At 42.6% G+C, this 25592-nt stretch overlaps 1 protein-coding gene across 1 annotated transcript in view; it reads right to left on the reverse strand.

Annotated features, from left to right (window-relative positions):
• Nucleotides 1-25254, reverse strand: part of IleRS (Isoleucyl-tRNA synthetase) — a 173882-nt gene extending 148628 nt beyond the window's left edge. Inside the window, exon 1 of the mRNA XM_067106897.1 lies at nucleotides 25090-25254. The gene's annotated coding sequence lies outside the window, so the exon portion shown is untranslated. The remainder of the gene's footprint in view (nucleotides 1-25089) is intronic.
• Between the last annotated feature and the right edge of the window lie 338 nt (nucleotides 25255-25592).

Genomic DNA, 25592 nt, shown 5'->3' on the forward strand with positions numbered 1-25592 from the left:
GTTTGTCTGTCAACATCACAAATTGCTCAGAGTGCGGGTCACGGTGATCAGAGGTCAGGCACCACGTTTTCGTCTGCACTCTGCCATGTATACCTGCACTCAGGTAATAAATAATTTAATACCCAGTTGACCTTTCTTGTCCTCACACCATCACTAACAGGAATTAGCTTAATGATTTTGCCCATAACCCTATAGGGGCTGGGATATATTGGAGCCTTTACCAAAACAATATCACCTACCTTAACCTTGTCCTCCCACCCCTTCTGGTACAAATCACGACAGCGGTCGCACAGGCTAAGCAAATAATTATTAAACCACAGCCGCTGAAATTGTTCCAACACCTCCTCCTGAGACTCCAAGGCTCTAGCCAGTAAGGGTTGGCTCTGGTCATCGAACCAAACCTCAGGCTCTTCTTACCTCAATACTAAAGAAGAGTTCCTGTGCAGCCCCAGGAAGGAGTTAGGGTGATGAACTCTTACCCCTGCGTACTGGCTGGGTAGGTCAGTGGTCTTGAATTTACAGCCAGTTCTATATTTGAAAGGGTGGTCAACATTTGAAAATAATTCAAGTTGGACCTCCCAACGGTCTAATAGAGACAATCCTTAAGGACCCTTATCAACTCTCCCAGGCGGATCCTATCCAAGTGGAGTACAGTGGGATGGTAACATGCTTAATGTTGCTCTGCTCGAGCTCCGCCTGGGATTCCTAATCCCCAAGAATACATCCCCCCTTTGTGAAAGTCTTAGTGTTGTCGCTATAAAGATAGGAGAGGATGGTGTATAAATTACAAAACCGCTGGAAGGCCAGGATGAAGTTTAAGGCAGACATATCAGGCACCAGTTCTGAGTGTATGACCCGAATATTGAGGCAGGTGAAAATAAGAATAAACATTTTAATTGACCTCTCACTTGTCTCTTCCCTTAACCCAGAAATTTCCCACATAGTCTACACCCACATGCTGAAAGGGTTTAACTAATTTCATTTGGTGTTTGGGCATATTACAAAAACCTAGGATATTGGTAGGGTAAGGAATTTAATTTTTACAAATAATACATTCGCTGATTACAGCCTTGACAGCCAATCTGTCCTTAGGGATCCAGCAACCTGTTCCCTAAGGTAATTTAAAGTTGTGCCCACCCACAAGTGCTGAACTTTTCTGTAACTGTAATCCACGTACAGAGAGGTAAAGGTGTACCCTAATCACTGAAAAACCCAAGTTGCCTAGGTTTGATGAAAAACATGATGACATAGGCACTTTCATTGAAAGATCTGAGAGATGTGCAGAGAGCCAAGGGTGGCCTAAGGGCAAGTGGGTTGCTTGTCTAAGTCCATTACTAACAGGAGGATTCTGCAAGCTTTTCTTCCATGCCTTCTGATGAGGATTTGAATTATACCCTAAAAACACTGTTCAAGAGATATGAGGTGACTGAAGAGGGATTAAGTAAGAAATTCCATGAAACTAGGCCAGAACAAGGAGAGACTACATACAGTATCAGTGATATTATTATTATTATTATTATTATTATTATTATTATTATTATTATTATTATTATTATTATTATTATTATATTCAGAAGATGAACCCTGTTCATATGGAACAAGCCCACGGGAGCCATTGATTTGAAATTCAAGTTTCCAAAGAATATGGTGCTCACTGAAAGTAAGAGAAGGTAAAGGGAAATACAAAGAGACGAGATCCCACTTATTAAAAAGAAAAAATAGATTCATGAATTAATAAGCAGATAAAAATGTATGGAAATGTAAGGAGAATAGCATTAGGATAGTAATGCACTGCATATTCACTTGAACTTTTGAAGGTCTAATTGCACGACTTCCTCAGGGAGACTGTTCCACAGTCCAACAGTGTGGGGAATAAAGGACCTCTGGAACTGAGAAGTTCGACAGCGAGCCACATTTACTGCATATTGCTGCTGCTGTTCAGCGAATTTGGTTGATCTCGGCAGATAAAGGGGATCAGGGATCAATTGTGAACATGAAAGATCTCTATTAAAATACAACTTATGAAAACGTGACAAACAAGAGACCATCCATCGATGGTCCAAGTCACAACTGCTAATATTAGGAAACAGAAACCTACCACTAAGAACAACTATCTAAAAGATAAATCTCTGGCAGAAGCAGAGATCCGCACCGGAGAACAATATTCTAGTAAAGGAAGCACAAATGACCTAAAACAATTTGCATTGATTTTTTCACTGTTAAAAGATTTAATATATGAGGCCTTTTGTATAATACCTAACTTTCGTGCGGAATTTGCTGAAACTTTCATTAGATGTTTCTCAAAAGTAAGATGTGAGTCAACGATAATAGTTAAAGCTTCAGACTCGTTCAGCAAAGACCCATCCACCTGAAGGGGAGGATGAGGTGGAAAATATACGTGGAATACAAATACAATACACATTCTAGATACATAAGGTAACATGATAAAAATAATTATCGGCAGTATCCACACAGTTACTGAAGAAGCAGAAAAATAGAATTCATAATAACGGTAATGACAGTATGTGGAGAATAACAGCCAAAAAATAAATAAAAATTATAATAAAAATACAGATGGCAAAACTCTACAATGACACTAATCACAGTAATAATAAAAAAGCAAAAATACCAATAATAACAAGAAACGTATAATAATAATAATAATAATAATAATAATAATAATAATAATAATAATAATAATAATAATAATGACAGATTCTGGAGATGGCACTTCATAATTGCAAAAATAGAGAATAAGTCATTTAAGGAACAGACGCCTCATTATCCCATCTTTCCCACAATTTAGATCTTCTTGCCTCACTGCTTAGGATGCTTTGTATGAGCGCTTTGCTGCTGGTTATCAGTCGGGTGATCAGACTGGACATTGTTCGCCTCACAATGATTTTCAGATTATCCAGGCGGTTTTCTACGAACATCTGCATGGTGGAGTGATAGCGAGGAGTGTTTGTGAGGCATCTCAGAATGTCAGTGTGAACAATATGGTCTCTCCGGTATAGTCTGTCCAAAGGGAACACCCATATATACTGTAACAGTACGAGCGGATGAGCAGCAGTTTCGTTTCTCGGTGACAGAAGGCAAACCTCCTTGCAATCATGTTGCCAGCTGCACATATTTTACAACGCCTCTGTTCTATGTCTGCCGCATCTTTTAGGTCGTCCGTGATAATGTGGCCCAAATATGGAAATTCGTGCACGGTTCCAGACGATGATTTCAAGGAAAATTAGTTGTTCTGCAATATGCTTAAGCGATCTTGGGAGCAGCAACATACACTGGGTCTTGGTTTCGTTGTATAGGATATCAAATTCCTCTGTATATTGGAGTCACTGGAGACCTTGCACTGATGGGGAATCATCATCAGTGTTACAGAGGTTGTTTACTGTTGTTTCGTTGATAGTGCATCCGATGGGAGTGAGTTCAGTTTAGCATTTAGGGCATCTGTGTACATGTTAAACAGGTATGGAGAGTGAATACCCCCTTGCTGGAGCCCGTTTAGGAGCCAAAGGTATGACAATACGTTACCCCATTTGACACAGAATTGCTGTGTGGAGAACCAACAACATAACATGCCAATTAGATATAGAGGTGTGCCTCGTTTGTGCAGTTTCAGGAAGAGCTTCAGGTAGTTTACCCTGTCAAATGTTTTTCTCACATCTACAAACAGGAAAACAGGAGAGGCTGAGGATAGGTAATAGTTCAGCAATTCTTTCAGAATGCAGATGCAGGTGTCGATTGAGTGGTTTGCCTTAAAGCCGAACTGGTTGTCACTTGTCAGTAGTGCATAGAAAGGGGAGAAGTCTCACTAGAAGAATAGACTCAAGTACCTTCCACACAATTGTAGTAATTGCAATCGGGCAATAATTACCAGGGTCAGCTGCACCCTTTAGCTTGTTTTTTTTATTAATGGTATTAAGTGAACTAAGAGTAGGGAGTCTGGGAGAAACTGGTGAATTATGCACACATTGAATAGAGCAGTAGCAAAATGTAAGTTATCGGATGGAAGAATTTGAAAGCTTCAGCAGGCAGACCATTGCAGCCAGGATATTTATTATTAGGTAGGTTGTTTGTGTCATCGCTGATGTTACCTGGCGTAATACGGTCGGCGAAATGAAACTGAATATTATCAGTAAGGAGGTTATTTACATCCCTTCGGGAATCTTGATCGTTTATGTAATTCAGGATAGTGCTGAAGTGATCGCCCCACATTCTTGCGACAGCCTTGTCACCGACGGCTCCTCCTACTGTCTGCGAAAGCTTTTAGTTTTGGGATTTAGGGACTGAATATTCTTCCAAAGATGGGGATACAGTAATACCCCTAACTTGTGCAATTCGAGTTGTGCGAATTCACAGACACACGAACTTTTCATTGGAACCTAACTAATTGTCATACACGAGTTTTTCACAGACATGCGAACATTTGCAAATACTGAGAAACCCTGCAAAAGTGTTTATGTTTAATTTTTTTTATGTAATTTATAAGTATTCGAGCTTTAATGTGTAAATTGAATAACATTAATTAATAAAACTAATAATTTCTCTCTCTGTCTCTCTTTTACTGAGATGAGAGAATTTTTTATGGTACATGTACAGTATATGTTTATTTGTTTTGTATGATAAATAAAATTTTTACCTAATAATAAGTACTAGTTTTCAAATAATAATAATAATAAAAATAATAATAATAATAATAATAATAATAATAATAATAATAATAATAATAATAATAATAATAACAAAAATTCATATGTGATACGTATTTTAAACAAACAAATATCTTTCCCTCATCTTTTGAGAAGAAGCTCAAGGCAAAGCTGTCAGACATGTCACTTGAACATGAAAGGAAGGGGGAGTGTTGCTGATTAGCGGGTTAAAGGTTTCTTACTAATTCTCTCTCTCTCTCTCTCTCTCTCTGTGTACGTAATAATACATAAAAAATTTCACTCTCTTAAGTAAGGACAACTGTTATCTCTCTCTCTCTCTTGTTCATAGTTAGCTTAATCTACTTATTACTGTTTCTCTGTATGTCTTTACCTGTACAGTAGATGATTTTAAATTGATCTAATTTATCTGTAGTGTCTACAAACTGTAAATGTGCCGTTCTAAAACATAGAGACATAGAGCATTTCAGAACAAAGAGAACGAGACAGAATAAAGTTTTTAAAAACGAGGTCGAGAAGACTTCTAAGAATAGATCGGTAGAATGGGGGGAGAGAGAAACAGTATACTAATCTTCACACTCTCCAATATTCTTATGTCAACCATTTATTTCTTTTTTTAAGGGTAATGTATTAAGCTAACTTTTAAATGAAATTACAGTAACTTTAATTTCATTTAAAAGTTAGTTTAATACTGAATTTCCATCTTTTGATACCTAAAGTAAGAATGACTTTTCTCTCTCTCTCTCTCTCTCATGTTATTCTCTCTGTCTCTGTACCAATTCATAAATAATTTAATCTGATAGTTCAAGTAAGAACAATCTCTCTCTCTCTCTCTCGTGTGTTATTCTCTCAGTCTCCGAAATAATTGATAAATAATTTCACTCTCTTAAGTAAGAACAACCCTTCTCTCTCTCTCTCTCTCTCTCTCTCTCTCTCTCTCTCTCTCTCTCTCTCTCTCTCTTGTTCACAGTTAGCACTCACACATTTTTACAACTTATTGTTTCTCTGTACATCTTTACCTGTACAGTAGATAGTTTAAACTGATCTAACTTTACCTGTACCATCTACGAAGTGTAAATGCGCTAATGTGGCAAATACATTCTAAAACATAGAGACATAACTAAGAGCTGTATTAGTCAAAATAAAAAACACTGTTTGTTCATGAAAAAGCATTTCAGAACAAAGAGAAAGAGACATAGAATAAAGAAGTTATCAAAAAGAGGTTCATTTAAAAGTTAGCTTAATAATTTGGGAGCATGATTACGGTTATATTTAGCGTTTAAACTCTAGAAATAAGCATTTATTAACATTTTCAGAGACCACACCAAACGCACGCGAAAATTCGCCTTGCGCGAGGGGTTCTGGAACCTAACCTTGCTTAAGTTCGGGGTATGACTGCAATTGCCAGATTCTAATTTCCTAGACACTGCATCAGCTATTAGTTACTTTTCATTCAGTCTGCAATGCTTAAAGGCAAGTTTGCAATGAACTCTCGCCTGCCTCACTAGCAGTGCTGTGTCCTTCCCTTGGGCTACCATTTTGCCTCCACAGTAGAAACATTTGTCGTGAGTGTGTATACAGATCTTTAACCAAGTCATTCCATCCAGGTATGTTATGAGAGTTGCCTTGACAAGATCTAAAGGTATCCCGGCTGGAGGCAAGCATAGCGGAAATTATATTCAAGTAGAATTCTTTCAGATCTCTCCTGTGATGGTTGTTTCTACATTTTGGGTTAGTGCACAATAAGACGTCTGCTGGTTAAACTATTGACTTCAGCCTGGTTTCATTGGTTTCCCTAAAGGATCTGGTTTTCTGTTGGTTTTCAAAATCCCAGTTAACAGGAGGTGGGCGATCAGTTAGGGGGTTCATGGTAGGGAGGGATGAGGTACTGAATGACACCTGTAAGGGGATGTGATCATAGCCCGTTGCAAGATCGTAGCAAATGTTGCAAATCACAATAGAATCATGAAGTTGAGGGGACATGAGGCAGTGGTCCAGCCAGGAGGTTGTAATTGTGTCCGTTCTATTTTGTACATAGGTATAGGAGTGTAAGAGGTGCAAAATAATGAGCTGGTGGACATGTACTGCTCATTATTTTGTATCTCTTACAGTGGTGACCGTGAAGTGCTTCCCGGAGCCATTAGCGGACTCATACAACGTTCTAGTCTTGGCTCCATGAACTACCCCGCCCCTAACGGACTACACACGGCACTTTAACAAAGCGTTCAGGCATGCTGACTCTTGTTGGCAGATCACCCTCGTCATTAGCGGACACACACGGCACGCTCCCAAGTGTATATTGATGCGAGTAACCCACTCCCAGTAAGAGGGCAATAGTGAGTATGGACATGGACATTCCTCCCACATACAGTTAACTGTGAACTTCACGGATGCGGACATCTCCCTCGCGCAAAACCCGCCGGCGCCCTTCCCCACACCTGGGCTCGCAAGCTCCTCCACGCCGATACCCGCTCCCCGCACGCTGCCCTTCCTGATGGAACAAACAAGGTCTGCCCTCGCCATAAAGCTGCCACCCTGCACACAAAGCAACCCGTCATCATGGCTCTACAGGGTCGAGGGGCAGTTCAGGCTGGCGGGACTTACCAACGAGGTCCTGCAGGCAGACGCCATGATCAACGCCCTTCTGGAAGAAGTCTACAGGAAGCTCGTCCCGTGGGTGTCTGCCGCACATCCGTTCACCTACCCAAAACTGAAGGCCTCTCGTCGAGACCTGCTCCCTGCCGGTCTCTGAGAGGGCCACCTGTGCCCTTGATCTCGTGAACAACCCCTGACATGACCAGATCCTCAAGCCCTATACAATGCCGCTCGAGGACCTACTCAAGACGGCACAGCAACTGACGGACTCCACAAGGGCAGCGAAGCGGGCATCCACGCCCCATCAGCTCCCTCCAGCCGAAGGAAAGTGTGGAGGAGGAGATAAGCGCCGTCACCAGGTGGCGGCCAACCTACCACCACAAGAAGCATCCACCGGGGCCTTGCTACTACCACCAGCAGTACGGCAAGGACGCCCGGAACTGCCAAACCCCCCCTGCTCATTCGCCCATCCAAAAAACGGGGGAGGTGGCGGCCAACAGAACAGGCCGCCCTGGCAGCAGAGGAACCCAGGAGCCCAAAACCAGTAGGTTTCTACATCCGTGACACCATCTCCGGCAGGATGATGCTGGTCGCCACTGGGGCCATCCGATCAGTGTTCCCGCCATCCAGAGAGGACCGCAAATGCCCGCCGAACCTGGCTGCCTTCCTGACAGCTGCCAACAGGTCCCCCATCCTCTCCTACGGCACCAGGCTCCTGTCGATCTCCATCCTCAGCCGGAGGTACAGCTGGAGCTTCATAGTCGCGGACATAAGGACCCCACTCCTGGGTGCGGACTTCCTCGCCCACTTTGGTCTGGCAGTTGACGTCGGTCGCAAACGCCTATTGGACACCGACTCCTGCCACTCCCTCACCCTGGCGACGGGCCCCAGTGCACCCACCATCTACTCCATCGTCCCGCACCATTACGCCCAGCTGCTGAAGGAGTTCCCCGACGTCTACAAGCCTGAGCTGCGCCAGGTACCCGGGGCCCCTGCAAAGCACGGAATCTATCACCACATCAAAACAAAGGGCCCCAACGCACGCAAAGTTCCAGAGACTCCCCCCTCGGCACCTTCAGGAGGACAAAGACGCTTTCGCCGAGATGGAGCGGATGGGCATATGCAGGAAGGCCTCCAGCCCGTGGGCCTCTCCCCTCCACATGGTGCAGAAACCAGACGGCTCCTGGAGACCCTGCGGCGACTACAGGCAGCTCAACCTCACAACTGAACCAGACCATTACCCTCTTCCAAACATGCAAGATCTCACAGCCTCTTTTCACGGGGCCAAAATACTTTCTAAACTAGACCTTCTGAAGTCCCACTTTCAGGTACCAGTTGCTCCAGAGGACATCCCCAACACCGCCATCATCATGCCCTTCAGGTCCTACATCTTCGCCTTCTCCACCTTCGGCCTGAGGAACACAGGGGCAACCTTCCAGAGACTAATGGACAGCATCCTGGGGGACCTGAACTTCTGCGTCTGTTATGTAGATGACATTCTAAATTTTTCCAGATCCCCCAAAGAACACCTGCGGCACATCTGAAAGGTCCTGCAGCGCCTGCAGGAGAACGGCCTCGTCGTCAGGTTTGATAAATGCACCTTTGGCGGGCCACGAGATATCCCGGGGGGCGTCCGTCCACTTGCATCGAAGGTCACAGCCGTCACCAGGTTCCCCACCCCTACCTCCGTCAAGGCCGTACAAGAATCCTCGGGATGGTCAACTACTACAGGAGGTTCATCCCCGGGGTCGCGCACACCATGGCCCCCCTGACGGAGATCCTGAAGGGCCACCTGAAGTCCTTAGTTTGGGGAACCAACCAGCAACAGGCCTTTTCCCTGATGAAGGCCACCCTCGCCAAGCAACTGCCTTGGCCCACCAGGACCCCATCACCCCCCTTCAGCTGACGATGGATGCCAGCAACGCCGCCTGTGGGGCCATCCTGGAGCAGGTCGTCGCTGAAGCCCCCCAGCCCATCGCCTTCTTCAGCAAGAAGTTCAGCCCCATGGAGTCCTGCTACAGCACCTTTGACAGGGAACTCTGCTCAGTGTATCGGGCGGTACGTCACTCCAGGGCCACCACTGTAAGAGGTGCAAAATAATGAGCAATGAGCAGTACATGTCCACCTGCTCATTATTTTGCACCTCTTACAGGAGGAGGGAGGGAGGAGCATTACATCGCTAATTCGGAGAGTGTGATTTTGACAGAAGCGAGTAAGTTCGTTATAAAATTGTTTTGTTGGGTGAGAATTAAGGTCCCCAATTATACAAATACGATCAGCAGTAAAATTGTGAATAATGCTGCGTAACTCTCCTAGGATCATGCAGTATTAATCAAAATTAATGTTCTTTTCCCAGGGCATATAAACATTAATTATTAGGACCTTAGAGTCCCCTAATGTCACTTGAAGCCCCAGCAATCTATTACTTCTATAGGTCAACACATTCACCACATTGTCTAGTGATTTGTGCCACAGGAAAGAGAGGCCCCCTTTTGGGTGACCGGATACGATGTGATCTGTAACTTGCATCGATGAGGTTGAGAAAACTCTGAAGTCTTCATGCACTGAATCGCAGATGGCAAGGTCATGAGGCCAGAGGAGCATTTCTTGTAATGCAATGATGCCTTTGAAATTTTTGCAGAACATGATTAAAGGAGGAACATTTTGCTTGAGGCCAAAAATATTCCAAGAGATTATATCTAGTGTATCCATGACAACTCATGAAGATGGGAAATGAATGAGTTGATCATTTGGGTGGATGGGAGGTTGGCCAGCGGGGGCAGGCATTCACTCAGCCTGGAGGATGGCTGGCACTTGTGGTAGAAGGCGAGTCTGCACCTGAACCTCTACTTGGGGTGTCAGTAAATTTCCTTTGGTGGAGGTTGGTCCTGGATTAGGTTGTATCTTGAGACTTTTATATTAGGACCGAAATTCTTACCTTTAAGAACATCGAAGTGTTGAAACAGGCAGGTAATCCTGTAGGCCACTTTATGTTTAATTTTGCATGGGAGTTTGTGGGAGATAAGAGGGTCAAAGCCAGTGAGAAACTTGACTCTCTCTACTATGGCATCTAGCTTCACCGATGAGCATAAATTGTAAATCACAACGTGCCATCTCTTCTCAGGTTTCAGGTGAGGTGATTTATGAATGCTTGGCTTCAGTTCAGCAGACAATTGAGATGTTTCTTTTCTTTTTCTACTTGTTTGTGTCTGCCAGCCCCCAATCCCCTCATGATCAATCACATCTTCATCTATGACGGGATGGGAGGTTATGGCCATTTCGACTTCGCGTCGCACCCTCACTTCTCTCGTGTTGTTGGGAGGTGAGGAAATAATAGATGCCTCATTCAAAGGAGTCTGGGGGCTTGCTGTGCAATTGTCTAATGATTCCTGCACTCCTTTGATCGCATCCCAGATCCGTGAAAGATTGTTATTTGTTTCCACAGTTTTAAGACTGTCAAATGATTCCTGTAATCCTTTGATCACGTCTCAGTTCTGTGAAAATTTGTCTTGTGCTTCCTCAATTTTTTCTGAGGTTTAGTCAATTTTTTCTGAGAAGGATTTTGCTTTTAGGAAGGCATTTTCTGCCGTATGGTACACTGCAGGTAGGCTTAGATTAGCAGGCCCCTTTGGAGGCAGATTGTGACGGTCGTCAGTGTAGGTTTCCACTGAGCAGGTCCTTAGCCAGTTAGTGATATATGATATTTTCTTGAGAGAGGATAAGCTTTTTGTGGGTCGCCCCTGGAGAATGGTTTCTGGTATCAGATTTTGGCATTTTGTATAAGCAGCATTAATTTCCTCATAGGAGAGGGCTGCACCGACAGCTTGTATAGTAGACTCGACATTGGAACAGTTCGATTGGTATTGTATAAAGTAAAGACAATTGTTCACGAGTACAGAACTTGTGTGTGGGGCACAGGTAGTATCATTAGGTGCCAAGGTCACTGGCACGACGGGTAGAGGTTGGTCAGATGATATTTTGTGGTAAAGGGAGGGCCAAGCACTCATACACAGCACTCTATTACCCATTTCCCAGGGCCAATAGGCTTCGAGAAGTTGAAACTTGAAAATTTTGAAGGTATTGACTGGGGCAGAATGTAGATTAATATATCTGCAATAACACAACACTAACCAGCTCACATGCCAGGTATTACATAGAGACATTATTAACACATTACCTTCTACGAGATGTATAATCACCAAGAGCGAAAAACCCTTCTTTTCTGGTAAAAAACGTGAGAGAGACCTCCAACATGTCCGCCCCAACACAAAGTTCAAGCATACGAGATCTGCTAATCAACAGTTTTATTGGAGTTCAGCCTCATACCCCACCGACTACACCATTCACTGATCCAGTCCATGCCTCGATTGAGGCTGATGGCAGCTTCATTTCTCATAAGTGAAGATTTTACTGTACTAAACCCACAAGTGTTGCATCATTGGTGTACTGAACAATCTTGTTTTCCAGACCAACAACCATATCACTTGTATACACTAAAATTAATAGTGGACTAAGAACACTACCCTGTGGAACTCTGGATACAATAGGTCTTGGTTCACTAAAAATCCCATCAACAGCAACTCGCTGCTGCCTAAGGCAATCTTAAAGTAATCCTTAAAACATATCCACCCACTCCAAGATTCTGAAGTTTATGAATAAATGCCTTATGATTTACTAAATCGAAAGCAGCACTAAAATCTATTTGAATTACTCTGCACTCAAAACCTCAAAACCCTTATCAAAGTTTTCTTGCAAATGGCATGTCAAGTCTAAAAGAGCATCATTATTTACCCATCCGCTTCCTGTATGCATACTGACTATCAGCTAACAATCCTTTAGATTCCACATACGTGTATAGTGGCTTAAAAATAAGTTTGTTCATGAGACTTACCTGTCAGATATATATATATAGCTGTATTCTCCGAATCCGACAGAATTTCAAAAACTTGCGGCACACACAGTGTGGCCAGGTGGTTAGTACCCATTCCCGCCGCTGGGAGGTGGGTATCGGGAACAATTCCCATTTTCTATTCAGATTTTCTCTGTCGCAGGTACTGTCAACATCTGTTTTCAGTACCTCCGTCTTTGGATTTCGTTAACTCGTTGTTTCCACTTAAGTATTCTCTTTGACTTTTGGGGAGAAGTTTGTTTCCCTGGGAAGACTTCATCTCAGACCGCTCCAGTTTTTCCTGGCGGAAAACTGGATAGACAAGGAGGATCTAGAGGAGACCCTGAAGATCTCTCCTGTTGTTAAGAATCACCTGAGGTGGTGGCTCGACCCCTCGAGGTTGGCAGAAGGGGTTTCTCTACGCCTTCAGAGCCCTAACCTAGTGTTGTTTTCCGACGTGTCCAGGGAGGGATGGGGAGCAACACTAGGAGGGGAGGAAGTGTCAGGCACCTGGAGAGGGGAACAGGTGTCCTGGCACATCAATCTCAAGGAATTAGGGGCGGTCCTGCTGGCCCTGCAATTCTTCGAGAGCCAAGTATCAGGCCAAGTGGTACAAGTAAATTCAGACAACACCACAGCCCTGGCATACCTCAAGAAACAGGGAGGAACTCGCTCCCGGTCCCTGTTCGTCCTGGCGAAGGAAATCCTGCTTTGGGCCCATGCTCGGGGGATCACGATCCTTACGAGATTCGTGGCAGGAGTGGAGAATATCCGTGCGGACCTTCTCAGTCGGCAGCGTCAACTTCTGCCGACTGAGTGGACCCTTCACGAGGAGGTGTGTCAGGAGCTGTGGAGGTTATGGGGACGTCCCTTGGTGGATCTCTTCGCGACGTCCAGGACAAAGAGGCTCCCTCTATACTGCGCTCCCGTTCTAGATCCAGGAGCAGTAGCAGTAGATGCCCTCCTCTGGGACTGGAAGGGAATGGATCTCTACGCCTTTCCTCCCTTCAAGATTCTGGGGGAGGTAATCAGGAAGTTCTCAGCGTCGGAAGGGACGAGGATGACGTTGATCGCCCCCTTTTGGCCAGCGGCAGAATGGTTCACAGAGGTCATGGCCTTCCTGGTGGACTTCCCAAGGACGCTTCCCCTAAGAGTAGATCTGCTCAGGCAGCCCCATTTCGAAAGGTACCACAAAAACCTCCCCGCTCTGAGTCTAACTGCATTCAGACTATCACAAAGTTGGCAAGAGCGAGGGGTTTTCGAGAGCGGTGGCAAGGGCTATCGCCAACGCCAGGAGACCCTCCTCCAATGTGGTCTACCAATCTAAGTGGGTCAATTTCAGGAAATGGTGCAGAAGCAAAGGGATTTCCTCTACCACGACCTCTGTGCCGCAGATAGCAGACTTCCTGCTTCATCTCTGAGAGAAGGAAAAGCTGGCAGTCTCAACAATTAAAGGCTATAGAAGTATGCTGTCGGTAGTCTTCAGACATAGAGGTCTAGACTTAGCCGACAACAAGGATCTTCACGATCTATTGAGATCCTTTGAGACTGTTAAGGTGCCTCAACCCAGGACGCATTCCTGGAACCTGGATGTCGTTCTAAAATTTTTAATGTCAGATACATTCGAGCCTCTTTCGTCAGCATCTCTCAAGAATGTGACAAGGAAGGCTATTTTCCTAACTGCTCTGGCAACGGCGAAGAGAGTTAGTGAAGTTCAAGCTATCAGCAAGCACATACGCTTTAGAGGGCTCAATGCTGTATGCTCCCTAAGCCCTATGTTCCTCGCCAAGAACGAAAATCCTTCAAACCCTTGGCCCAAGAGTTTTGAGATCAAGGGTATGACAGAAATTCTTGGGCAAGAGTCAGAGAGAGTCCTGTGCCCTGTCAGGGCTCTCAAATTCTACCTAGACAGGACGAAAGGAAGTCGAGGCCCGTCGGACAATCTGTGGTGTTCTGTTAGAAGACCTGACTTACTGATGTCCAAGAATGCTCTGGCATTCTTTTTAAGAAATACAATCAAAGAGGCTCATTCTACCTGCCAAGACAGCGACATGAGACTTCTGAAAGTCAAGGCTCATGAAGTGAGAGCCATTGCGACTTCGGTGGCTTTCCAGAAGAACATGTCCCTTAACGATCTTCTGGGTACCACCTTCTGGCGAAGCAATTCAGTGTTCGCTTCACATTACTTGCGGGACGTGAAGACGACTTACGAAGACTGCTCTTCGCTAGGACCATACGTTTCTGCAGACACAATGTTGGGGGCAGAGAGCAATACTCATCCTATCCTTTAGAGGTTAGGAAGTATTTTTTAATCTTGTTTTTTGTGTTTTTGGTTGTTGGGTTGGCCACCGGAGGTGGACGTCCCAGTCGTTAGCCTATGTTAGGTTTAATGACTTAGATAGGCTCAGTCAGGTGGTTGGTCATTGCTCCTTTTGCCCTCTCAGTGTGGTCATATGATCTAGTCCCTTTGTGGTCATGCCCCCGTGGACAGATCATCTAGAACTCACCAGCTATATAGGTCACTACCTTGCTGGAGACTCTAGTAAAGCAGAAGCAGGCTTGGGTGACAGTAACCACGAAGTCAGCTATGCTAACAGGTAAGGAACCAAGGCGTCAATCGCCTACATTTATTTGTTTCCTAAATCCTATTCTGTCTCTTCCCACCTCCAATGGTGAGATTCAGCTATATATATATCTGACAGGTAAGTCTCATGAACAAAATGATATTTTAATGATAAAATAAAGTTTGTTCATACTTACCTGGCAGATATATATAATCATAGTGCCCACCCACCTCCCCTCAGGAGACAGTGGCACTAGAAAATCTGAATAGAAAATGGGAATGGTTCCCGATACCCGCCTCCCAGCGGTGGGAATGGGTACTAACCACCTGGCCACACTGCGTGTGCCGCGAGTTTTTGAAATTCTGTCGGATTCGGAGAATACAGCTATATATATATCTGCCAGGTAAGTATGAACAAACTTTATTTTTTCATTAGAATATCATTTTTTTCAGCAACTTTGGAGGACACAGGGAGAAGAGAAATTGGCCTGTAGTTACTGCAGTCTGCAGATTTGCCACTCTTTGGAACAGGCACTGTATTACTAAGCTTGTGCTCATCTGCGAAGCTACTATGTTGACAGAAAACTCTACAGAATCTACTAATCTTGAGAGACAACACACTAGAAACTTTTTTATAAAACAAAGGGAAGAAACTGTGAGGTCCCGATCTGTCACTGGGACCCTCAGGGCACCCTCGTTTCAAAACAAAATCTACTCAACGCACTGAGTACTCTCAAGAAACACAGATTCAGTGCTCCTGATTCAAACAATCTTTTATGGATTTTTCAGAAGCTACTCTGTGTCCTTGTGAGAACTGTAATTACTAATGTATGTCAGGCATTGCAAGCTTTCCAACCATATGTATTTGAAATCTCTTCCTAAATTGTATATAAAATTGTTAACAATTCTTCAGATGTGAGAAGACACATCTGACTGTATATAGACATCCCTCTGTTTTTCCCTAATTTCAAATGCAACTTTTATGCTCGCAAGAGTTCCTTACCTGACAGAGATTTTGTGTCAATAAATCAGAATACACCTAGACTCTGCCTCTTACTCGCCGCCTCATTATACTTGTGACCATGAAGATGACTGACACTGCCAGCACCAGCACATCCAGTGACAACGCTGCAGCAGCAAGCATTCGCCTACCACCCTTCACAACCCACAACCCAGAGGCCTGGTTCTTCAGGTTCTAAGAAGATCTCCTCCTCATCCTGCAAAGCCGATGCCGTCCTTAAGTTCCTGCCAGACAATATCTTCGCAGAATGGCTCACCAACCAACAGACCACTGTCGCCTGCGAAGCGCTGAAGAACCAACTAAAGTCATCCTTCAGCATGCTGCCTGCCTGCAGAGCTAGGAAATTCCTAGAGAACGTAGGGGCAGCAACAGGAGACCAGCAGCCATCACACGTCTACATGCAACTGTGGTGGCTATTTACAATTCCCACCACTGACAGCCACCCAGAGACTATGTTGGACCTTGTGAGAGGTCCTACTCACAAAATTACCCCTCCAAACAGTTGCGGCCATCCCCAATGCATCTACCATGGATCTTGATGAGTTCCTGAAGACAGTCAACACCATCCACCTGGACCACAAGTCGACGGAGCCTACACAACCACCCGTAGCAGCAGCTACCCCACAGCCATAGCAGCAGACCGACGCAGAAATGGACAGCAATCCAGAGGGTCCCACTGCCCCCATACACTGCTACTGGAGCTCCAGGTGGAAAAACAAACCCAAATATAAACCCAAAACAGAACATCCCAAGGGTGTTTGTTTCTACCACTAGAGGTTCAGGAGTGAAGCCTGAAAATATGAAAATGACTGTCGCAGGTCAAAAACATACAAAGGGGTCACAGCAGCGACACAGCAAACTAAACGTCAGCGGTGAGCAGACTGGGCACCTCGTAAGAAAAGCCGTGCCTGCTTTCCGCTGTCTTTCTTTCAGGTACAGGCAAAAAGACTCAACATGTTTTTTCTTCACAGACGAAAGATCAAAAACTGCACAGAGTTCCTGGTCGACACCACTGCATGCAAATCGTTTGTGCCAGCCAACCCTCACGAATGCCTCAGTCCAAACCCCAACACCCTACAAGCATCCATTGCCAGTGGAGCCCAGCTGAAAATATATGGGAAAAGGACCATGAATTTGTCATTCGGCGGGAAGCAGTACAACTGGATGTTCATCAAAGCAGACATCTGTAGAACACTGGAAAATATCATGGCAGCGAAAGCAACAAGCAACATAGCAAGAAAAGAATGCGTCCCTGAGGCCCTTAAAAGAGCAAAGTATGTTCATAAGAATAGACACATACAAGCCCCCCTTCTCTCCAGCCTACTTGGGACCACAACACATACTACAATGGAGAGAGAAAGCGTATCAGCTGACAGTGAACAGGAAAATCACCTGAGTTTCCACCAACAGATTAAAACCAGCCTACATCCCAGGCTGCAACCCACTCCCCTAGACTTACTTTTGAGGGGCGGGGGTAAGGGGAGCACGCGTGAGTCGCTGGGACACTCAGGGCATCCTCGCTTCAAAACAAAATCTACTCAACGCACCAAGCACTCTCAAGTAACACAGATCCAGCGCTCCTGATTCAAACGATCTTTTATGCATTTTTTAGAAGCTACTTTATGTCCTGGTGAGAACTGTAATTACTAATGTATGCTAGCGTTGCAAGCTTTGCAACCATATGTATTTGAAATCTCTTCCTAAATTGTATATAGAACTGTTAACCATTCTTCAGGTGTGAAAAACACATCTGACTGTATATAGACGACCCTTTGTTTTTCCCTATGTCAAATGCTACTTTTACAGTCACAAGAGTTCTTGACCTGTCAGAGATTTTGTGTCAATAAATCAAAATACCCCTTGACTCTGCTTTTTACTCGCCGCCTTGTTATAAAATCATCAGGATCTTCTCCACCTCAGCTATCAAGATTATCAAGAATTTTTATAACATCCCTCGAATGCAATGCAAATTTTGTAAGAATAGGACCAGATGACAAGTATCAGGGAGAAGGACATCCTCAGCTGATTGCATAGCTTAAAAACCTCAATGTAGTTAAGCCTTTTCCCTAGGGACAGTAACCAATCTACCATCATCTGTTAGCAGTGGTGGAATGGAAGGTGAGCCTGACCCAAAGACATGATGCCAATTTGGTCCATCACAGATGAAGCTGAGTAATTCCTTCAAGTTTCCTCTTCAAGGAATTATTGTAATTTCTGTTGGCTGTATGGTAAGTTCTATTCACAGCACAGCAAGACTCGACAAAAATAGTGAAATTTTCTATGAACAATTTTGTCTCCATGTGTTGAATTTGGTCTGTTTTCATGGTAAGCTTGTCTATATGTATTATTAAACCATGGCTGGTCATTTGTCTTAAATTTGATGACCTTTCTAGGGACATATCTTATTCAAATAGCCATCAGCATTTCATTTAACTACTTCTTTGGATCACAATCTAATATAGCATCTGAAATATTAAGTGCCTGACAAGCTTCAATAATTCGATCCCAATTTGGCTCTAGATTTCAGCTAGACATTTTTTTCCAATGGTGCCATTAGGAATATACTGATTGACAGATACGTCCATCTCAATGGCACAATGATCAAAAGTGCATATATATTCACAGACTTTGGACTAGACTATAGCTGGAACATCTGTGAATATGAGGTCTAATCTGTTACCAGAAACTCCCCGGCCGGCTGATGAAGAGTTAGAGGAATTTATTTCTGGTGATAGAAATTCATTTCTCGCTATAATGTGGTTCAGATTCCACAATAAGCTGTAGGTCACGTTGCTAAGTAACCAATTGGTTCTTAGCCACGTAAAATAAGTCTAATCCTTCGGGCCAGCCCTAGGAGAGCTGTTAATCAGCTCAGTGGTCTGGTAAAACTAAGGTATACTTATTTTTTTTTTTGTTACCAGAAATATGCATGGGTTCCTTAGTTAGTTGGACAAAATAGGGGGATACACAGAACTCACGAGCAGACTGACCTTGTTGATCTGTGGAATTTGAATTTAACCACTCACTGTACTTTGCATTACAGTCTCCACAAAAAACGATGAAGCTTTTGGATCCTGAGACTGAGCCATACTAATGCTTTCTAAGAGACAGTCATATATAGAATCGTCAGTATTTGGATTGTGATAAACAGCAAATACGTACACATTGTAGAACTTACTGGAAATTTTAAAACAAAGAACTATATGACAACTACACTCCAAAGTTACGGGCACAACTCTGGGAATCAAGAAAAACTGACCTCAAGCTTCGGATATTTGACAATGATATGACTGAAAGCAGCGGAAAGTTTGAAGATTTAGCAGTTTTACTTATAAGAGAACAGTTTGTTGGATCATGTTTAACGGAGATGGCATTATTCCTCTAGAAATAAGTGCCAAGAGTCACGGGCAAGATATTGAAGCTCATGGAATGGCACTTGGAAGCACATGGGCTAAGTTTATTGGAATTCCAGAAGCAAATGAAGAAGTCTAGTGAGGGGTAGCCACAGACCCAAAGAATACAAGACAGCCAAACAGAAGCAGAATGGAAAGGATAAAGGTAGTGTGCCATAGGACAAGAGACCTAGCATAAGACTGCATTCCTGCCAGAAATAAGAAAACAGAAGCAAGCCAACAAAAATGAAGGTAGGTGTTTTATAAGTCACAAACCAAGACATTTAACTAAGAATCATGTGCTTGAAAAGGGTAACAGCCAACAGAAGATCAAGCAAAAGGCAACCAGTGCTATGGTAGTGAAAGGACAAAGGGAGGTGACTGATATTATGATTTGTAAGGCTGTCACCATAACTCATCTGGAAGATTACATCAAAGATAATAGGATGACACTGAACTACTGTTGTGTTAGCAGCATGAAGATCTGCAAAACAGAGGAAGAACACTGTAATTTACCAGTTACTGAAAATAAGTAGGCAAGCAGAAGGTAATTGTACTATGAGATATAGGTTGCACAAGTTCAGCAGTACATAAAAGTTTGGTAACTGAGTACCAACTCACTGATGAGAAATTGGTTTGTGTACTCATTGATCAAGCCTCTGGCAGTAGCTCCCACAATACCAGATGCAGAAGCTGAGCAGCTGAAAGAAGCTCGGCAGAAAGATCCTAGCCTAGCCTAGCAATGGGGAAGACCCATGACTGAAGCAGAATATAGCACTAATGGTGAAGTATCTTTTAAGTTAAAAGTTATTAATGATATACAGAGTTTTCTGGGGGACAAGATTTCTGGAGACCATTATTGGCAGTCATCTTGGAGCTGAGAAGATTGTCGACCACATACCCACAATTTTTATCAGCCAGGAGTGGTTGTGGACATCTCTAGGTTTTGCAGGTCTTGTGGTGCTTGCCAGAAGACTACGCCAAGTGGCCATACCAGCGAGAAACCATTAGGAAAGACGCCTGTGATGGAAGAGCCACTCAGTAGTGGCTATAGACCTGATTGCACATATATCATCAATGTCAGTGAAGGGCAACAGGTACCTCCTGATGGTGGTAGACTTCTCTACAAGATATTTAGAGCATTACCTAAAATAGAAACTGAGTGGGTGGCAGAAACACTATTCAAAATTTTCAGTGGGTAAGATTCCCCAAGAAGATGCTCAGCAACTGAGGTACCCAGTTACTTCCAAGATTATGAGGGAGGTGAGTCAGCTGGTGCGCACCAGTATAATCCTTGGGGAGGAGCATAAAACTGTGTAAAAGAATCAACTGTGCTAAACTCTGGGTTGAAGAAAATATACCAGGAGAGACCAAAGGAGTGAGATTGGAATTTACCAGCAATCCTGTTAGCAAAACATGAGGCGCTGCAGACAAGCACCACATTTTCACAATTCAAACCAGTCTGTGGAGGGATGGTGAGAAGAATTGTGAACCAGAGAATGCCAAGGTGAAGTTATTATTATTAATATTAAAACAGTTTAACCAAACCACTGAGCTGACTATCAGCTCTCATAGGGCTGGCCCGAAGGATTTGGATGAAATGACAGGTCTAGGCCAGAGGCCTAGCACTTGGACCAAATAGGTCATTCGGTATGGTGATGAATGAAAGAAAACGAAATTAAAAAATGCACAAAAGCACATGCTCTCACACTGGAACACTCACACAATGAATACATTTATACTTATTTTTCCATATATACTTACTAAAAAGGTACATTAAAATTCAGAATAAATTAAGTAACAATTCAACAAAGCAATCATTACATCCACGTGTGTTTTCATGTACATTTCTTGTTTCATTTGTTCTTCTACCAATTATTGGTACAAGAGCAAGTCTAGAAGTGGCTTTGACCAACCTAGTGAAGAAGAAATGACTGAAATGTGTAGTGGGAGGAACCTCAACAAAAGACACTTGATAGGCTAAAGCAGGCTTTATGAAATGCTTAGATAATCTTAGTGCCATATTTCAACAGGACTTCCACCACAAGGACAGATGCATCGAATGAAGAACTAGGAGACATACTACTACAAGAGTTTGCTGATGGGGTATCTCCAGTTGCATATGTAAGTAGCAAACTCAAGAAGAATAACTTAACAACTGTACTATCAAAAAGGAGCGCCTAACAATTTTTGCAGTCAAGAGATTCCATCTGTATTTGCATGGGGTGGGTTTCGTCATAAAGACCGAACAAAAGCCACAGTCATACATTCAATATTGCAAGATTTAAAGTCCAAGGATCATGAGGTAGGTCAGAGCAGCCCAGAGCTACAAGTTTTGAGTGGGGAGCATTCCAGAAAATCTCAAAATTGGCATATTATTCTAGAGGTTCGTATAGGGGACTTTCTTTTTGAGGCAGCTAAGAGTGAGGACCCATTACATGAAAAAGAAGTGTTAACTGAACCTCCACCAGACCACTTCCACAAGTTACGATCAGTCGAAGTGAAATCGTCTTGTCCAGGTTGTGAATTGAGAGTAAAAAGTTTTTTAAAGGTGTAACAGGAAGAAAACTGCATTTGCACAATGAATCAATTCTTAGGAAAGGTTGGACAGTAAGACGGAAGAAGGATAAGATGAATGGAGGTATAGTAAAAGGAATGAAAGGGGTTGCAGCTAGGGGCCGCAGGGACGCAGCAACAAGCCTTAAGTAACTCCTGTAGTGCACCGCATGAGGTGCACCGACGGAGCTATCCCCCCTACGGGAGATAAGCATTTGAATGACAACACTTACTATACAAAAATTTACAATGCATGAAGCATGTCGATACTTTGTTAAAGTATTTCAAAGCAAAACTAGCCTACTCAGATTCCTTTTCAGATAATCGTTTGCAGGAAATTCTTTTAATTATTTGATTAATTTTGATTTTCAGCAACTTTCAGTGGGGCAAATTTTTCCTTCCTGAATCAATGTTAAATTATGAAAACACCATGTGTGTGTGTGTGTGTGTATGAGCATGAGCATATAACATACTAAATAAAGAAGATTTATAAGTATACATATAAAACTCTGGATATATATATACACATACATATATTATGCGTGTGTATGCGCGTGTGAAGACTGAACATGAACACAAACTTATCTGACTGGCAAGCTTATCATTAACTGTGAAATGTTCGCCTTGGCTACCAAGAACAAATTTAATTATTGCCAGTCAAAGAACAACCCAGAAATTCTTCCAGGACCCACAGAAACGTGAGTGTGTACCAAAACCGTGATCTATGGAAGATGAATAACAAATATAGCAGTATTTTAAAAATTTCCCTTACTGTGAGCAAACGGTTAGTTTAAACATTCCACCAGGTGGTATCCAGCATTAACACTGGTTTAGTTTTGAAGCAATGCACCTTCTGCAGCTACAATGGACAGAAGTTCAGTTTTCACTCAAATGGTTAATAGGTGAAATAGACAGATGGGAGTATAGGTGGGTTGCAAATAAAATCGTGGGGGGCTCAGCTCAAACTCTCCACCAAATGATAGTTCAAATTTTTGGATATTCTTCTTAAGTCTCTACCAAGTACCACCTTTAGTTGGTGGATGCTCAGCTTAAACTCCCCATCAAGGTGCAGAGAAAGTTAGTGAGGGTTCTAATTTAACTCTCCATTGTGTAACATCTGAAACTGGTGGAGGCTTAGCTTTTATCCTCTAACAAGTAGTAGTTGAAATAAGGGGAGGTTAACTAAAAATTTTCCTTCTGGTGTCAGTTCAAGTTTGAACAGATTCCGTGAAAGTACAGACATTTTCATTATTATCTCTGATTACTATTTCAATTATCCTTCAAGTCTCTAATTATTTTTGGTACGTGAGTATCATAGAGGAAGAGGGGTTAGAAGCTACTAAATGACAATTACAGGTCTCTTTGAATTATAGATTTTCATCATTCTGAAAAGTAAAGACAGAAATAGAGAGAAAAGATTTTTAGAATTTATATTGATTGGCAATATGATGATCTGTGTTACTGGACATATGAAACAAACATCTATGATCTTAATATGAATTGCAAAAAACATTCCAGAGGGAAAGCTGCAGGCTGCCCAATGATAACTCATGGTAATTCTGAGCAATAGTTCCGAATCATTTTCGGAAGTTAAAACCAAAGAAATCACTCAAAAACTCTTGTTTTCTTTTGCTGCAGTATCAATAAAACTGTGGGTGAACCCTTTCAACCACCCAACAATCTTGGGGGACCACAGATGGAAACTGGGGGTTTTGGGGTTGGGAAGACAAAGTTGGGGAAAATCAGTAAAATTAGTAAAATATCAGTTAAAACAATGTTAGCTGGAAAAAGGCTGTGGCGGAACGCTGCTTCACAGCTTATCTGCATTTTAAATTATTCTTGGCAAGCTCGTATGTTCTGGCAAGTGGTAATATCTGTATTCAATGTAGAATATAGATAGTTGGGAACCATAGACTTGTCACACCGAAAACCCTTTTTGTTAAAACCAACTCTACAGACAGTATTACACTCATGGAACAGTTTTTCACGTAAAATTAAGCCATGATTTTGAGAATATACCACAAGCTTTTCTATATTTGCAGCATAAATATAGCAAAACTGTCCGTAACTCACAAAACGCTCAACACACGTTAACAACTTCCTATGATGAAACCTCCATGATATCTAATGGACTTTGCAATGTAGACTGACCACGGGAAAACAAAGATGGCTAACCTTTCTTGAAAATGATATTCTTCCATGACGAGAAACAAAAGAAAATCAAAAGCGTTTAGTACAGACCCTCTCATTGGCTATAGTGACATAATGACTCACGTAATTGGTTACTTTTTCAAAAAAGACAGGTGATTGGTTATCATAGTCTTTCAGAACTACATTCTTACGAGGATTTTTGCATGTTATGCGTTCAGTTTACAAACAGCAGCACACCGATCACATCATTTTTGGACTTAGTTTTTGACTGAAGCATTTTAAATTGGAGTTGCTTATTTTATTACTTGGAATTGTCTCCCCAACATGAAATAAAAAGTGAACGATTCTTCAGTATATTTACGATCAACGTAAGTGTCTATTTTTCACTGAAACGGGTGCGGAACTGTTGCTCAGATTTACCTAACTGATTAATTGATACCACAAGAGCATTAACCCAGTGACAAAATATCAACTGAAGTCCAACAAAAGGGCAGCAGTGTCCATCACTTCAACACAATGAAACAAATACCTATTAATAAGCAATGATATCAAATATAAACTTTCATGAATTTTAAGCCAGCACAAGTGTAGCAACAAATCCTACCACGTCACTTCAGAACGAAATTAATACTTATTCCAAGTTATATAAAACAACAATGACTATGGTGGATATTTGAGTATTTGTGTAGCTGAATGTTGTGCTCCCAGATGTTCCATTCAGCCAAACCAAGCAACATGCAGCAGCAAGACAAGATGGAACGAAATCATGACAAAATAACATGATACTAACAGGATGCACCTCTCACTGATTCTGCATTAGCACAACCTGCTGTAATTGTAATATGGCAATGCATGAACTAGTACTGCAATCACTGCTAGGGTTTGGTCTAAAGTTCGAATAGTTTGACAGCATCACACTCGTCTGTGCAACAAATATACGTAAAAAAACTATTGGACAGCAAGCGATGAGAATGTAAAATAACTGTTGTACCTCAAATAAAATAAAACACCAGATCAATCAAGTCAGTCCTCAAAATGATGGGCCCTATCTTATATTCGTCTCTGCCATATCTATTACTATATCTAAGACTGGCCATTTCGAAGAATATCGTATATTTCGGCCGATTAAGACACTTGAATCATCAAGAAAAGGGGGATGGATATCCTATCGGCCATGAAAAGTCTATTCAGAATACCACTATGACAGATCTTTAAGCTACTAGATTTTAAATACAGAAACCACCAACCTCAAAATCCTGTACAGTCTTTCGAGATGAGTCAACGAAGGTTGCTGGGACCTTCAGTCTTGAAAACAGCTGTTGCAGTGGACACACTTATTTTGCACTGAAATCAATTACCAATGTGTTGTTAAAAAACAGCCGTGAATCGATCGCTTTGTAACGGTGCTTTACCCACCACCGACCACGTCTACTTAGTTAACATGACACGTTGGGCATGTAAACAAACCAGTCATTAACTTTGGTTAACTCACGTTCTACCACAAGACGATAACTACTTATGATACTTACCGGATTATATACCACACTGGTAACATACTGACAATTCAACCGATGTACAGGCAACACATTAAGGTATGGGACGTTAACTCTTGTAATACATTCAAGGTATTTAATTCATTGTTCATATCACCGTCTCGGTTGTTTGGTGCTCACAGGCCTAAACTTCACCACAGATGGTTTGTAGTTTTGGGGTCGCCTTTTAGCATCGGTATGAGTTAACAAGAAAGTCA

The sequence above is a fragment of the Macrobrachium rosenbergii genome, chromosome 7, assembly GCF_040412425.1.
Source record: "Macrobrachium rosenbergii isolate ZJJX-2024 chromosome 7, ASM4041242v1, whole genome shotgun sequence".
NCBI classification, from domain to species: domain Eukaryota; kingdom Metazoa; phylum Arthropoda; class Malacostraca; order Decapoda; family Palaemonidae; genus Macrobrachium; species Macrobrachium rosenbergii.